Source organism: Entelurus aequoreus, linkage group LG04, assembly GCF_033978785.1.
Source record: "Entelurus aequoreus isolate RoL-2023_Sb linkage group LG04, RoL_Eaeq_v1.1, whole genome shotgun sequence".
Lineage (NCBI taxonomy): Eukaryota > Metazoa > Chordata > Actinopteri > Syngnathiformes > Syngnathidae > Entelurus > Entelurus aequoreus.
The window spans coordinates 48,283,623-48,297,849 of NC_084734.1; the positions used below are offsets into that span (position 1 = coordinate 48,283,623).

Consider the following 14,227-nt stretch of genomic DNA (forward strand, 5'->3'; position numbering starts at 1 on the left):
GTGGTAGTGTGATGTCATCATGGCATTTGTAATGAAATAGGCTGATAAAAATGATAAAACATTTATTTAAAAACAAACAAAAACAAAGATTTTTCATCAGTATCAACATTTCAGCCTTTTTTCATTACGTTATGTCTTTTTGCTTTATTTTTACATTTTGCTGTTTTTTCTTGTTTATTCTATTCCAACATCCATCCATCCATCCATCCATCCATTTTCTACCGCTTATTCCCTTCGGGGTCGCGGGGGGCGCTGGAGCCTATCTCAGCTACAATCGGGCGGAAGGCGGTGTACACCCTGGACAAGTCGCCACCTCATCGCAGGGCCAACACAGATAGACAGACAACTATCACACTTACATTCACACACTAGGGCCAATTTTTTTTTAGTGTTGCCAATCAACCTATCTCCAGGTGCATGTCTTTGGAGGTGGGAGGAAGCCGGAGTACCCGGAGGGAACCCACGCAGTCAATAATGTGCCACAAAAAAGAGCTGCATTCAGCAAATGGGCCCCAGCCTTCCTGGTGAAAAAAGTAAAGCAGTGGTGTTGAAAGTGTTGTGAAACAACAGTGGAGTGTCTCTCATCTGTGTTTTCTTAGCACTTACAGAAGTGATAAAGGTTGCCTTGCACACTTCTGGAGGTTTTCTGCACACTGTGGTAATGCACACTCCCTGGGCTTGTGGTGGCGGATCTCCGCTCTCACTCGTACAGCAAATAGTGTTGTGATTGGCGAATAAATATTTAATTTTAATATGTATCTCTACTCGCTAAATATAACAAAAAAGTGGCTATAGTAGATCACAGATCATTTCTGCTACGTCTTATTCTTTGGCAAACCAGGCGCGTATGAGGTGTGTTGTGAAGCAGAGTTACGCTACACATACTGTGATGCTACACTGACACACTTCTATTATCATTTGTTTATAGGCGGCAAATCCGAATTTGTGTTATGAATAAGTAGATGTATGGAAACACTATCATTTTTTTTTTTAAAGAAATTAGATGTTCTTCGTCGCTGACTCAATGCTCATGTGCTGAGAATTGACGCGGCTCGCTGAGGGTAAGGTGTTGTACAATATTCTGTACTGACGATAATTTTAAAAAGCAGGTATCGGTGTATTTTTGATTGTCGGTATCGACTTGGCCTCAAAGTATCAATACTTTTGGCAACCTTAGTCTAAATCAAAACAGCCAACTTCCTGTTTGTTTGCGGAAATAAGTTATTGAGACTTTTTGCGCTTTTTTTTATGACAGACATCGACACTAAATTTGGTGAAGGTCCATTAAACTAATGGCAGGGGCTACTTTTTAAAAACAGTTTGGTGGCAGGAGCACCAGTGAGGGAGTTTTGGTGGTTTGTGTTCATGAGTGCTCAAAAATATAAAAAATATCACCAGGTCTGATGTGCTTGCAAACAGAACAATAACAAAAAGAGCAGTTCTAATGAAGCCTTGGTGCCACCAATACTTAGTCCTCAAACAAAGACAAAACTACAACATCCCTACTCTTCCTATCTTCCTATCTAAAAGTGACTCATACAAAAGCGTAAAATGAAGCCTGCATGCAGGAGAAAGGGTGCAGTGAGACATAGGAAAGATGGAGGATCGTTTTACATTCTCTTATCTATTCATCATCAGCAGCAGCACAGAAGACAAATGAAACATCAACAATAAAGATTAACGATGGCGAGGCGCTTCATTTCCTGTTCCTGCGTTGCACGCCAAAGACCATAGGAGCAAAAATATCATCAGTTCAAATTTAGTTCTTGTCATTTCGCTGCTCCTCCACCAGTTAGCTCGTCAGGCCACGCCCCATCTGGAGCTTTGCTTGTGATTGACAGATGGCCAGTTTGTTCACACACTTTATCATCAATGCCAGCCCTTGAATTAACCAGGCCACGCCCTCTGGCGTCTCTGATCGATGACACAACAGGAAAAAACATATTTGGCAAATGTGGCTTTGAAGGCGACGTCGTCCTTTCAGCAGTTCAGTCGTTATGTAAATTATTTAATCAATCACACTGAAGGGATTTAAATTACGTTTGGTGGGATTAGTTACATAACAATACATGTCCATTTTTGCACACACACACATACACATACACATTCACGTTGGGGACGGCGTGGCGAAGTTGGTAGAGTGGCTGTGCCAGCAATCGGAGTGTTGCTGGTTACTGGGGTTCAATTCCCACCTTCTACCTTCCTAGTCACGTCCGTTGTGTCCTTGGGCAAGACACTTCACCCTTTGCCTCTGATGGCTGCTGGTTAGCGCCTTGCATGGCAGCTCCCGCCATCAGTGTGTGAATGTGTGTGTGAATGGGTAAATGTGGAAATACTGTCAAAGCTCTGCATACTGAAGCAAATAGTAAAAAAAACTTACTGCAGCAGATGACAAAATACACACTCAATAAAATCATCAATTTTTTCCTGAGGGAACTCTCCTGAAGGAATCAATAAAGTACTATCTATCTATCTATCTATCTATCAATAATTCAGTCACTTGACAACTCTACACAAGCCTTCTGTCACACTTACACGCACGCTACAATACACAACTACAAAAGTAAGCACATGAAAGTACACGAAAGTACAAGTAAAAAAAATGTACATTAAAGTCGATGAAAGTACTTTAAAGTAGATGAAAGTACATGGAAGTAAATTAAAGTACACTGAACAAAAATATGAAAGCAACACTTGTTTTTGCTTCTGTTTTTTATGAGTTGATCTCAAAGATCTAAAACTTTTACTACATACACAAAATATTACCAATTCCTCATAAATATTGTTCACAAATCTGTCTAAATCTGTGTTAGTGAGCACTTTGTCTTTGGCAAGATAATCCATCCCACTTCACAGGTGTGATATATCAAGGTGCTGATTAAACAACATGATTATTGCACAGGTGTGCCTTAGGCTTGCCCACATTAAAAGCCCTCTCTAAAATGTGCAGTTTTATCACACAGCACAATGCCGCAAATGTCGCAAGTTTTGAAAGAGCGTGCAGTTGGCATGCTGACTGAAGAAATGTCCACCAGAGCTGTTGCCCATTGATTGAATGTTCATTTCTCTACCATAAGCCATCTCCAAAGGCGTTTGAGAGCATTTGGCAGTACATCCAACCGGCCTCACAACCACAAACCACGTGTAACCACACCAGCCCAGGACCTCCACATCCAGAAGGTGCACTTCCATAATCGTCTGAGACCAGCCCCCCGGACAGCTGCTGCAACAATTGGTGTGCATAACCAAATAATTTCTGCATAAACAGTGAGAAACCATCTCAGGGAAGCTTATCTGCATGCTCGTTGCCCTCATCAGGGTCTCGCCCTGACTGCAATTCATCATCGTAACCGACTTCGATTCGTCAACTTCTAAACCCACCTCGTCCTCCACATCTTTCTCATCTTCATCTTCACTGTCTTCCTCAGGCATCGTCTTCTCTATCCTCACGTCACTGTCATCAGTGGTGTGGATTTAGGAGATGAAGTGGATGAGAAATAAGGGATATGTCATTCTCCTCCTCCCGCAACAAAGAGATGACATAAAGCTCAAAAGCAAACACACACACACACGCATTCACACACATTTGCAGTGTGGGCGGGGTCCTGAGCCGAGGCGCTAGCTGCTAGCCTAAAGCCGCTTAGCGTTACTGTCAGTGGCGGCGGCGGTGAAGCAGCCGATGGAGAGCTGAGGTTTTGCCTCAGCAGATTAGGGACGATACAACGGCTCAGAGAGCTTTCTGCCATGTTGGACACACTTTTGATGTGTTGACAAAAATGAACACACTTGTTCAGCACAGAGACACTTTTCAACTGAGGTAAACAGCAAATGTCCAGTAAAAAGGGAGTGTTCAGAAAAACACCATCAATAAAAGCAATGACATTGTTGTGGTTTATTGTTAGTGTGTGTCGCCCCAAAGTTAGTAGACTGAATAAAGTCGACATCTGGCTAAAGTGTAATAAATTATCTCCTAATAAACTCATTATATAATCTTTTCTTCTAAGAGAAGTCATAGAAATAACTGTGTCTGTATTATGACCAACAAAAGGATTTTAGAAAGAGTGCAACATACACAATTCTTAGGCATTTATATTGATGAATTCCATCCATCCATCCATTTCTACCGCTTGTTCTCATTTAAAAAAAACACATTGATGATCTGACAGCAAAACTATCAAAATATCTCGGCTTGTTTTATAAAGTCAGACACTCTCTGCTTCCTGAAGCACTCCTAATCCTGTATAGATCCTTGTTTGAACCACATCTAAACTACTGCAATATCATATGGTGTAACACTTATCCAAGTTACCTTGATAAATTACAAATCCTTCAAAAGAAAATAATACAAACCATAACATGGTCGGACTTTAATGCTCCCTCAAATCCACTCTTTTACAAGATGAAGCTTCTGAAACTCACGGAGAGTAACTTTTTACATAACACGTGTGATGTATCATGTGGTCATAGGCTGAATGACTCATTGGCTCATTCCTATCACCTCTTCCACACATACACATACACACTGTGGGGTGGCTCGGTTGGTAGAGTGGCCGTGCCAGCAACTTAAGGGTTCCAGGTTCAATCCCCGCTTCCGCCATCCTAGTCACTGCCATTGTGTCCTTGGGCAAGATACTTTACCCACCTGCTTCCAGTGCCACCCACACTGGTTTAAATGTAACGTAGATTATAGGTTTCAATGTGCAAAGCGCTTTTGAGCCACTAGAGAAAAGCGCTATATAAATATTAATCACTTCACTTCACTTCACTAGAAGAAAACATTGGGTAAGGCGCCGTAAACTCAAAGGCACAAGCTTTAGCATAACGTATAAAGGCCCAAATATCTGGAATGAACTTGACAGTCTAATCACACAATCTACTTCATTGATAACATTTTAAAAACTTTTAAAACATGAATTATTGCTACATTATACCACTCCATGAACCCCAAAAGATGAAAAACAATACCAATAATACAAAGCAAGAGATGTATTTGTGTTTATTATAACATAAATTAATGAACATCTGTTATTGTACTATGCATACTGATACAGATAAACATATTATAGGAGGAGAGAGGCAAGTTGAGTGCCTGCTAATGACCAGATGAGGCTTGTCAGGACGCACTGCTGTCAGACACAGAGCTCGGCGTGCCACCTCACACCTTTGGAAGGGCAAATCCAGCCGTCAGCACAATGGAACTCACCAGAAATTGGACACAAAAATCCTTAGTCAAAGACAGCCCTAATTATTAATCAGCCATGCTAATTGGTTGAAGGATGTTTTGAGTGTGCGTTGCTGACTCATGAAAACATGACGAGGATGATGACGCCGCTCCGTGTTACTTATTGAACCAACGCGCCTTGTTAGCGTCACCGCTCAAGGATCAATGGGTGGCGATCTCATAATTATCACTCAACTGCTCCCGCTCCCTGCAGATGAAACACTCGTTTAGCTCTCACGGAAAATGTATGGAATTTGCTCCAAATGACATGTACTGTATGACAAGATTTGAATTCAAAAAATGTGCCAATTAACAAAAGGCTTGACAACATTTGAATACACTTGTGTACTTTTCCAAATATTGCCTTCATAAATACTATACGTCCTCCACATCACATCGAGTATAAGAGAAATACTATGCATTCATACGTTGCAAGGTAAAAGCGATTGACTGGAAGTGTGGAAAAGTTCAGTCTTGCAGAAACCTTGTTAACTATTATTTATTGATGTTTGAGAATTCAGCAAGAAATATGATGTTTTCATTTTTAAGAGAAAAAGTTAGGATTTTATGAAAAAATAACGCAAGTTTAATAGAACAAAGTCAAAAGACACCTTAATGTATAAGAAATATATTTTTAAAATTCTTGAATTCGTGGGAAATATGTAACGATTTTACAAGAAAAAAAGCATACATTTTACAGAAAAAAGTTATCCTACTATGAGAAGGGAAATTAATATTTTTATGGAAAACTACTATAAGTCAGCATAAATAATATACATCAAAAATATTCCAGAAGAATTTACTACACTAGGAATATGAATCTTAATAAACTAAGAATATGAATCTTAAAACAATTTAAGATTCAATTCGATTCCAATTCAAGTCATAAGCGATTCTTGATTCAAATCATTAACTACAAAATATTATGTGGTATATTAATTATAATAAACGCTTACAGGCTACAAAAGCTCCTCTTGGCTGCTGACGTATGTCGTATACTGTACGTGCGGCGAGTAAGCATGGCGATGGCATAAAAACGACTTTTCAAAATCGATTGTTGGACATTTTTAATTGATTCAGAATCGTAATAAATAGAAATTACAATTCGGATGTGAATCGTTTTTTTTCCAGAGCTAATATTTACAATATGAAAGACTGAATATTAGGAGAATAAAATGGTAATAATACGGTAATAGTCGTCATTTTACTAGAATAAAGTTGTGATTGTAGAAGATGAAAATGTCTATGAGAAGATGTTACTTATTGGAGTATAACCTGCAAGCATGTTTTTGTGTTGGAGTTGAAAAATCATTCAAGTTGTTTACACAAATGCTAAGCAGTTTAATGTTTTGCATTTTGATTTAATACTGTATAAACTGTAATGATGGAATGGTACAGTACCTCAGTTGAAAAATGCTCTAGTTAGAGTTGTTTAATTGCATGGGGCGTTTTTGCCAAAATGTTGCCTTAGTTCAAGTGCATTTTGTCTGTTAGCCTCCAATTTTGCGTTTAAGTAACTGATGTATTTTACCTTTGTGTGTTGACATCATAGTTGTTCATTTAGCTATCTTGAATAACATACCTAACAACAAATCTCACAATACACTTTGGTCCTGACTTGGGAAAGTTGGCCCGTCCTTGTATTTTATCAATCCGCGGACAATATAATTTGTATTTTCATTTACTGTAAAAAAAAAAAATGTTTTAAAGTCAGTAGATTTTACAATTAAAAAAATAACAGTGGTACAGTTTTCCATTTACAGTAATTAGGTATAAAAAAAAACTTTTGCAGTAAAATTCTGGTGACTGTTGAAAATCCACAGATTTTTTTGTCATTGCCTTTGATTGATAGTTTCAGTATTTACAAATTGATTATTATTGTGCTGCTATACTCCATCATCGTCAGCGTTCAAGCAGCTTCTATCTTCTTCATTTCGCATTCGCTTTTTAACTTGCAACATTCAGGACGGTGTTATGTTTCTGTAGCGTTGCCATATCAACTCGCCGGTCGGCCATGTTTCCTCCCAGCGTGCCTCAGCTCATTGTCTTGGTGCTTGGATCTCATCCCTGCTGAGGGAGGTGCTCCACTTCACTGAGATAATAGCCCAGCGCTGGAGTGCTTTACACGTGCACACACATGCACGCACTTATCTCGCCTCTCAGCAGCTTGCGGCTCCTCCTTATTTAACCCCCCCTCCAACTACAACCCCCCAGATGGTCACAGCTGATCTGCAGTCTTTCTTTCTTTACACATTTCAAACAGTTTTATATGGAGGGTCAAATGAGACAAAATGTTATTAATACATCTTTAAATAATTACTTAAATGTGTCATTACTTATAAAAGGAATTAAATACAAGTGTTATTAATTAATTTCATGAGAAAGTATATTTTAGTATTTAATCACTTAATTATTTCAATATTTAGTTAACTATTAAATCAATTATTGATTCTATTATTTCATGATTTCATTATTTATCTCACAATTTCATAAATTATTTTGTGATGTATTTTATTATTTTAAGAACATGTGTTTTATGTCAGGCATCCCAGCAAGGTAAAACAAAACAAAATTGAAAAATATCAGCTGAGGGTCAAGGAGGCCCTTTTGGGAATTTTCTACATAGAAATTCTGTAAAAATGCAAGAAAACTTACCAATGGGTTCTATCTATTAGATGCTAAAGCCTCCAATATGCTCTTAATTTAATCACTGATAAAGACGTGACATCACTGCTCCAAATATCATGTTGTGAAGCTGACAGAGGCTGCGCCTTGTAATTTTGTGGAGGTGAGTTCTCTAATAGTCAGATCGGTCATGTATTTACGACCAGGTAAGCACCGAAATCCCACATTCTTCACTACTGAGATCGGTTGATCATCCAATATGAATTCCATTAGTTTATCGCGTTGGGATTCTCGTGAAAACTTTTCTTTCCGTTGGAATGAATCAGTCAGGATTTGATATTTTTGTCCTACCTCGATACCTAAAGCTGCAATAACTTTATTGTGTGCATCAAACATCCCAGAACAAGCTAGTCAGATTACTGCTAGACCTCCACCCCAGATCCCACCTCACTCCTAACCACTTCTCCAAAGTGGGCTGGCTCAGGGTGGAGGACACAGTAAAACAACTTGCACTGAGCCTAGTCTATAAAATCCACTACACCTCCCTGATACCGAAGTACATGTCAAACTACTTCCTTAACGTAAATGACCGCCATAACCACAACACCAGGGGGAGCTCCACTAACCACGTTAAACCCAGATTCCGATCTAACAAAGGTCTTAACTCATTCTCTTTCTATGCCACATCAATGTGGAATGTGCCCCCAACAGGTATAAAAGAAAGGGCATCTCTATCCTCCTTCAAAATCGCAATAAAAGTTCACCTCCAGGCAGCTACAACCCTAAACTAACACCCTCCCCGGATTTTTAATAATCAAATGTAAACAATCAAATGCAGATACTTTTTCTTATGCCTTCTGATCTCTCTCTCTCTCTGTCTCTGTCTCTCTTTCTCTCTCTCTGTTTCTCTCTCTCTCTCTCCCTATGTCCACTACTTGCTGTACATATCCTACCAAGTCAGACCTACACTGTTCCAATATCCATTTCTCTGTTCTCAATTGTTGATGACTGATGATAACAACCAAACCTAACCCCCCCCCCCCCCTCCTCCACACCCCGGATTGTAAATAATGTAAATAATTCAATGAGATTATCTTGTGTGATGACTGTATTATGATGATAGTATATATCTGATAGTATATATCCGTATCATGAATCAATTTAAGTGGACCCCGACTTAAACAAGTTGAAAAACGTATTCGGTTGTTACCATTTAGTGGTCAATTGTACAGAATATGTACTTCACTGTGCAACCTACTAATAAAAGTCTCAATCAATCAATCAATCAAAGTGTATGGCAGGCTTTGAAAATGTCCCCATTGTGGGATAAATAAAGTCTATCTGAAGTGCTTCATTAAATTGCTTGGATTGAAATGTCCTACATGTATCCCACCCCTCAAAACAGACATATTGCAAAGTTTGCATGTTGCTGTGTGATTTGTTGGCTGCTGGAGTTTGTTGCCAGACCGCCGTCATGATGTTTGCTCTGATCGCGCAGTCTAGGCCTGGGGCTGATAACAAATTTGGCTTGAGGATATATTGACCTATGAATTATTGCCAACAAAATATATTTTTGTCATTATTCTTTTGAGACCATAATAACCACTGATGTAATGATAATACATAATAATAATGCATAATAATAATGGCTAAATAAAGTATAATGAACATGTGGGCAGAGGTAGAGTTGTACATTACTTAACTGACAATCAAGTTAGGACCTTTTCAAACAAAAGTACAGAGTAACAATATAAACACTACAGTATAAGCAGATTTATTAGCAGATCACATAAAACAAAACTTAAGTCTGGCAGATTCCGAGTAAGGAAACACCAACATGACATGACAACATGACAAATATCTGTCAAAGGTTTGCAGCATTTTTAGAAATGCTAGTTTTTTAACCGTGTTAAATGGCAGCATGTCTTTGCCGATGTATTTAACCACACTTTCTGTGGACACACACTATTTTCGCTGTTTTGCAATGAGGTGGCGACTTGTCCAGGGTGTACCCTGCCTTTTGCTCGAGTGCAGCTGGGATAGGCTCCAGTACCCCCGCGACACGGAGAGGGACAAGCGGTAGACAATGGATGGATGTTTGCACTCACCTTGTACACCAAACATGAAGTGAGTGTGGACTAGGGATGTAACGGTAAACAGTATAATGATAAACCGTGGTAAAATTCCCGGCGGTTAGTAATATCGTTTAGATTTTTAGCATGTAACAGTCCAAGTAAAGGGATTTTGTGAAGTTGCCAGAGTTATTTTCATACTTTCAGACCAAGATATCCACCAGTACTCCTTGGCTTGACAAGTGGAAGTGCCGGGTAACCAATTGGATGTTAGGACCCGCCCACTGACTTTGACGGCTGAATTTGACAGATAAAATGAATCAATGAAGTGTTGATACACAGGTTCATTAAATAATTAAATAAATAATCACATAATTAGTCGTGAATTAATAGAATCAATAACTAGTTTAATTTGTTTTTAATTTGAAATAATTCAATGATTACATAATTAAGTGTACTTTCACATTAAACACATTAATGTCACATTTAATAATATATATGTATTCAATTGCAATATATTTCTTCATAAAATAATTATTTAAATCATGAAACAATTACAGCCGTACGGTGGAACAGGGGTTAGTGCATGTGCCTCACAATACGAAGGTCCTGGGTTCAATCCTGGGCTCAGGATCTTTCTGTGTAGAGTTTGCATGTTCTTCCCGTGACTACTACGGCTTCCTCCCACCTCCAAAGACATGCACCTGGGGATAGGTTGATTGGCAACAATAAATTGGCTCTAGTGTGTGAAAGTGAGTGTGAATGTTGTCTGTCTATCTGTGTTGGCCCCGTGATGAGGTGGTGACTTGTCCAGGGTTTACCCCACCTACCGCCCGAACACAGCTGAGATAGACTCCATATAAATATAAGTCACTTCACAAAATCATTAAATATACTTTTACATTAAAGACACATTTAATATCACATTTATGTATTTATTTCCACTTATAATTAATTAATGCCACAGTTATATGTTTATTTAAAGATTTCTTTATTTATCTAATTGTTTGCCATTTGACCCTTTAGGCATGATAGTAAACATTTGTACAGAAAGTTAATATTAATATTAGGGCTGACGATTAAACAATTAAATAATTTGAAAAAGCTTAGATTTATATTATGTTGCTTTAATTAATCATCTATTGATTGTAACTAATAAAACCTTTATAAAATCTGTACCATGTGGAGTGGCTGGAACTTTAAATACACTAACATAGTTTCTGCTTGGCCACTGCAATAGAGCACACATAAGAGCGGTGGTGTGTGGGTGTCGTGATCTGTGTGTTGGCTATGGGTGATTAGAATTTTTTTAATTAATGCACACATGTTAAAAGTGCAATTTCAAAGTTGAGGATGTGCATTTATTAGAAAAATGGCAAGCAAAAAAATAGTTGTATTTCCCTAAAATACACATTAGGGCTATAACATGTGTTTTATCTGATTATTCATTAATCAAACAAAATTAATAAATGTTATAAATTCACAAAATTAATATAATATTTTATAGCTGCAGTCCTAATTGATATTTCATGTATTAATTACGAATAGATGCTGTACCTAATGAAGTGTAGTGTTTGCGCTTTGGAGGAGTTTGTGCTGCTGCCATTTGCTGTAAAATGTGGACCCCTGCTGAGAAAAGAACAAGTGTTACTCACCTGCTGGCATTGCTTCTCTGCAGCAGTAATCTGTCGCCTCCTCTAGTTGTTTTTTCTTTACTTTTTACACTCTCACTCACCTGTCAGTCATTCTGCTGCTCATCAAGGTGCTGTTAAGACACTACAACTAGATAAGACTAGATTTTGTTCATACTACATGGAGTAGACAGATGATATTTGAATTGTTAATCATTTCCAATAATTATATCAACAATATTATTTGCGCACTTGTGAACTTACATGTGGTCTATTGAGCGCATTCATACTGAGAAGTTGGGCGATGTCATTTCTAAGAAATGAAAAGCTATCATATTTTTGGGGCAGGGGAGGATGGGTCTTGTCATGTCCCCCGCCTGAAACCTGCTGATTTCAAGCGACTGATACAGCAGATCACCGCACACGCACACGCACACGCACATGCACATGCACAGACAGCAATATAAATGAGCGTTACCATCACCGACCCCCACACGGTCACCCCCCTCCTCCCCCTACGCTCTTCTCACTTTCTTTGCCGCAAACGAGCCTGCCGCCGTATGTCGGCGCCACAGCACATTTCCCTCTTCGGAAACACAAAGAAGCCCACTTATTAACACACACACGCACATACACACGGGCATGCAACAACTCATTACAATTGCATCATATGTGTTGTGTCACACACAAACACACACATGAAGGGATGGGATCTCGCAGCATCAGCATCCCTCCAGGGCTTAGACAGACCCCAACATGCAACTTCCTGTTTGGACCCCTCCTGACAAACAGTATACTTAGGTACAGTATGATCTCATTTGCGTTTGCACTGTCTAAATAACCACAGTTGGAACAAAAACAAGGTATATGTTTTATTTGTTATTTTAGTATATAAGTAAACTGGTCTGCATGCGGTTTCGCCCCACTTTTTTAAGTACCGTACCACTGAATTTGGTACCATTTAATTTGATGCCACTGAATTTGACACCACAGGATTAGACACCACTAAATTTGAGGACCCTGAATTTTATACCACTAAATTTCTTGCCATTAAATTTGATGCGACTGAATTTAGTACAACATAATTTTATAACGCTGAATTTGGAACCACTGAATGAGATAACACTGAATTTGTTACAACTAAATTTGATACCACTGAATTTGGGTGTGCCAAAATGTAGCTTTAACAACTTTTTAAAAATGTGTTTGATTAAAACACACTATGTGTCAGACAATAAACTCCACTATTTATATCACACACACACATACACACACAGATGCCATCTTGCAGCATCAGCATCCCTGCAGGACATTGTCAGAACCCAACAATGAGCGCCCACGCTGTCTTCTGACCTTCCATTCCAACACATAATCAGAACTAAAGTGGGAGGGGAGGGAGGGCAGTGGGTGGTAAGCACACCTTCTAGTATCAAAATAAGTTTTATTCATTGCAATGTTGCCCACTTATCTAAGTGGTTTTAATTTGTTTAGTTAATTTTGTTTTATTGTTTACTACATATATATATATATATATATATATATATATATATATATATATATATATATATATATATATATATATATATATATATATATATATATATATATATATATATATATATATATATATATATATAATTAGGGCTGCAACTAACAACTAATTTGATAATCGATTAATCTGTCGATTATTACTTCGATTAATCGATTAATAATCGGATAAAAGAGACAACTACATTTCTAAAAAAAAACAGCATACTGGCACCATACTTATGTTGATTATTGTTTCTCAGCTGTTTGTAAATGTTGCAGTTTATAAATAAAGGTTTATAAAAAGAAAAAAGAAAGAAAAATGTAGCCTCTGTGCATGCGCATAGCATAGATCCAACGAATCGATGACTAAATTAATCGCCAACTATTTTTATAATCGATTTTAATCGATTTAATCGATTAGTTGTTGCAGCCCTAATATATATATATACACTACCGTTCAAAAGTTTGGGGTCACATTGAAATGACCTTATTTTTGAAGGAAAAGCACTGTACTTTTCGATGAAAATAACTTTAAACTAGTCTTAACTTTAAAGAAATACACTCTATACATTGCTAATGCGGTAAATGACTATTCTAGCTGCAAATGTCTGGTTTTTGGTGCAATATCTACATAGGTGTATAGAGGCCCATTTCCAGCAACTATCACTCCAGTGTTCTAATGGTACAATGTGTTTGCTCATTGGCTCAGAAGGCTAATTGATGATTAGAAAACCCTTGTGCAATCATGTTCACACATCTGAAAACAGTTTAGCTCGTTACAGAAGCTACAAAACTGACCTTCCTTTGAGCAGATTGAGTTTCTGGAACATCACATTTGTGGGGTCAATTAAACGCTCAAAATGGCCAGAAAAAGAGTACTTTCATCTGAAACTCGACAGTCTATTCTTGTTCTTAGAAATGAAGGCTATTCCACAAAATTGTTTGGGTGACCCCAAACTTTTGAACGGTAGTGTGTATATATATATATATATATATATATATATATATATATATATATATATATATATATATATATATATATATATATATATATATATATATATATATACACATATATACACACATATATACATAAATATATATATATATATATGTATGTACATAATATACACATTTATACATACATA

The 14,227-nt window shown here is 37.7% G+C and overlaps 1 protein-coding gene across 3 annotated transcripts in view; it reads right to left on the reverse strand.

Moving 5' to 3' along the window:
• galnt14 (UDP-N-acetyl-alpha-D-galactosamine:polypeptide N-acetylgalactosaminyltransferase 14 (GalNAc-T14)) overlaps positions 1 to 14,227 on the reverse strand; it is a 204,072-nt gene that overhangs the window by 117,389 nt on the left and 72,456 nt on the right. The window lies entirely within an intron of this gene.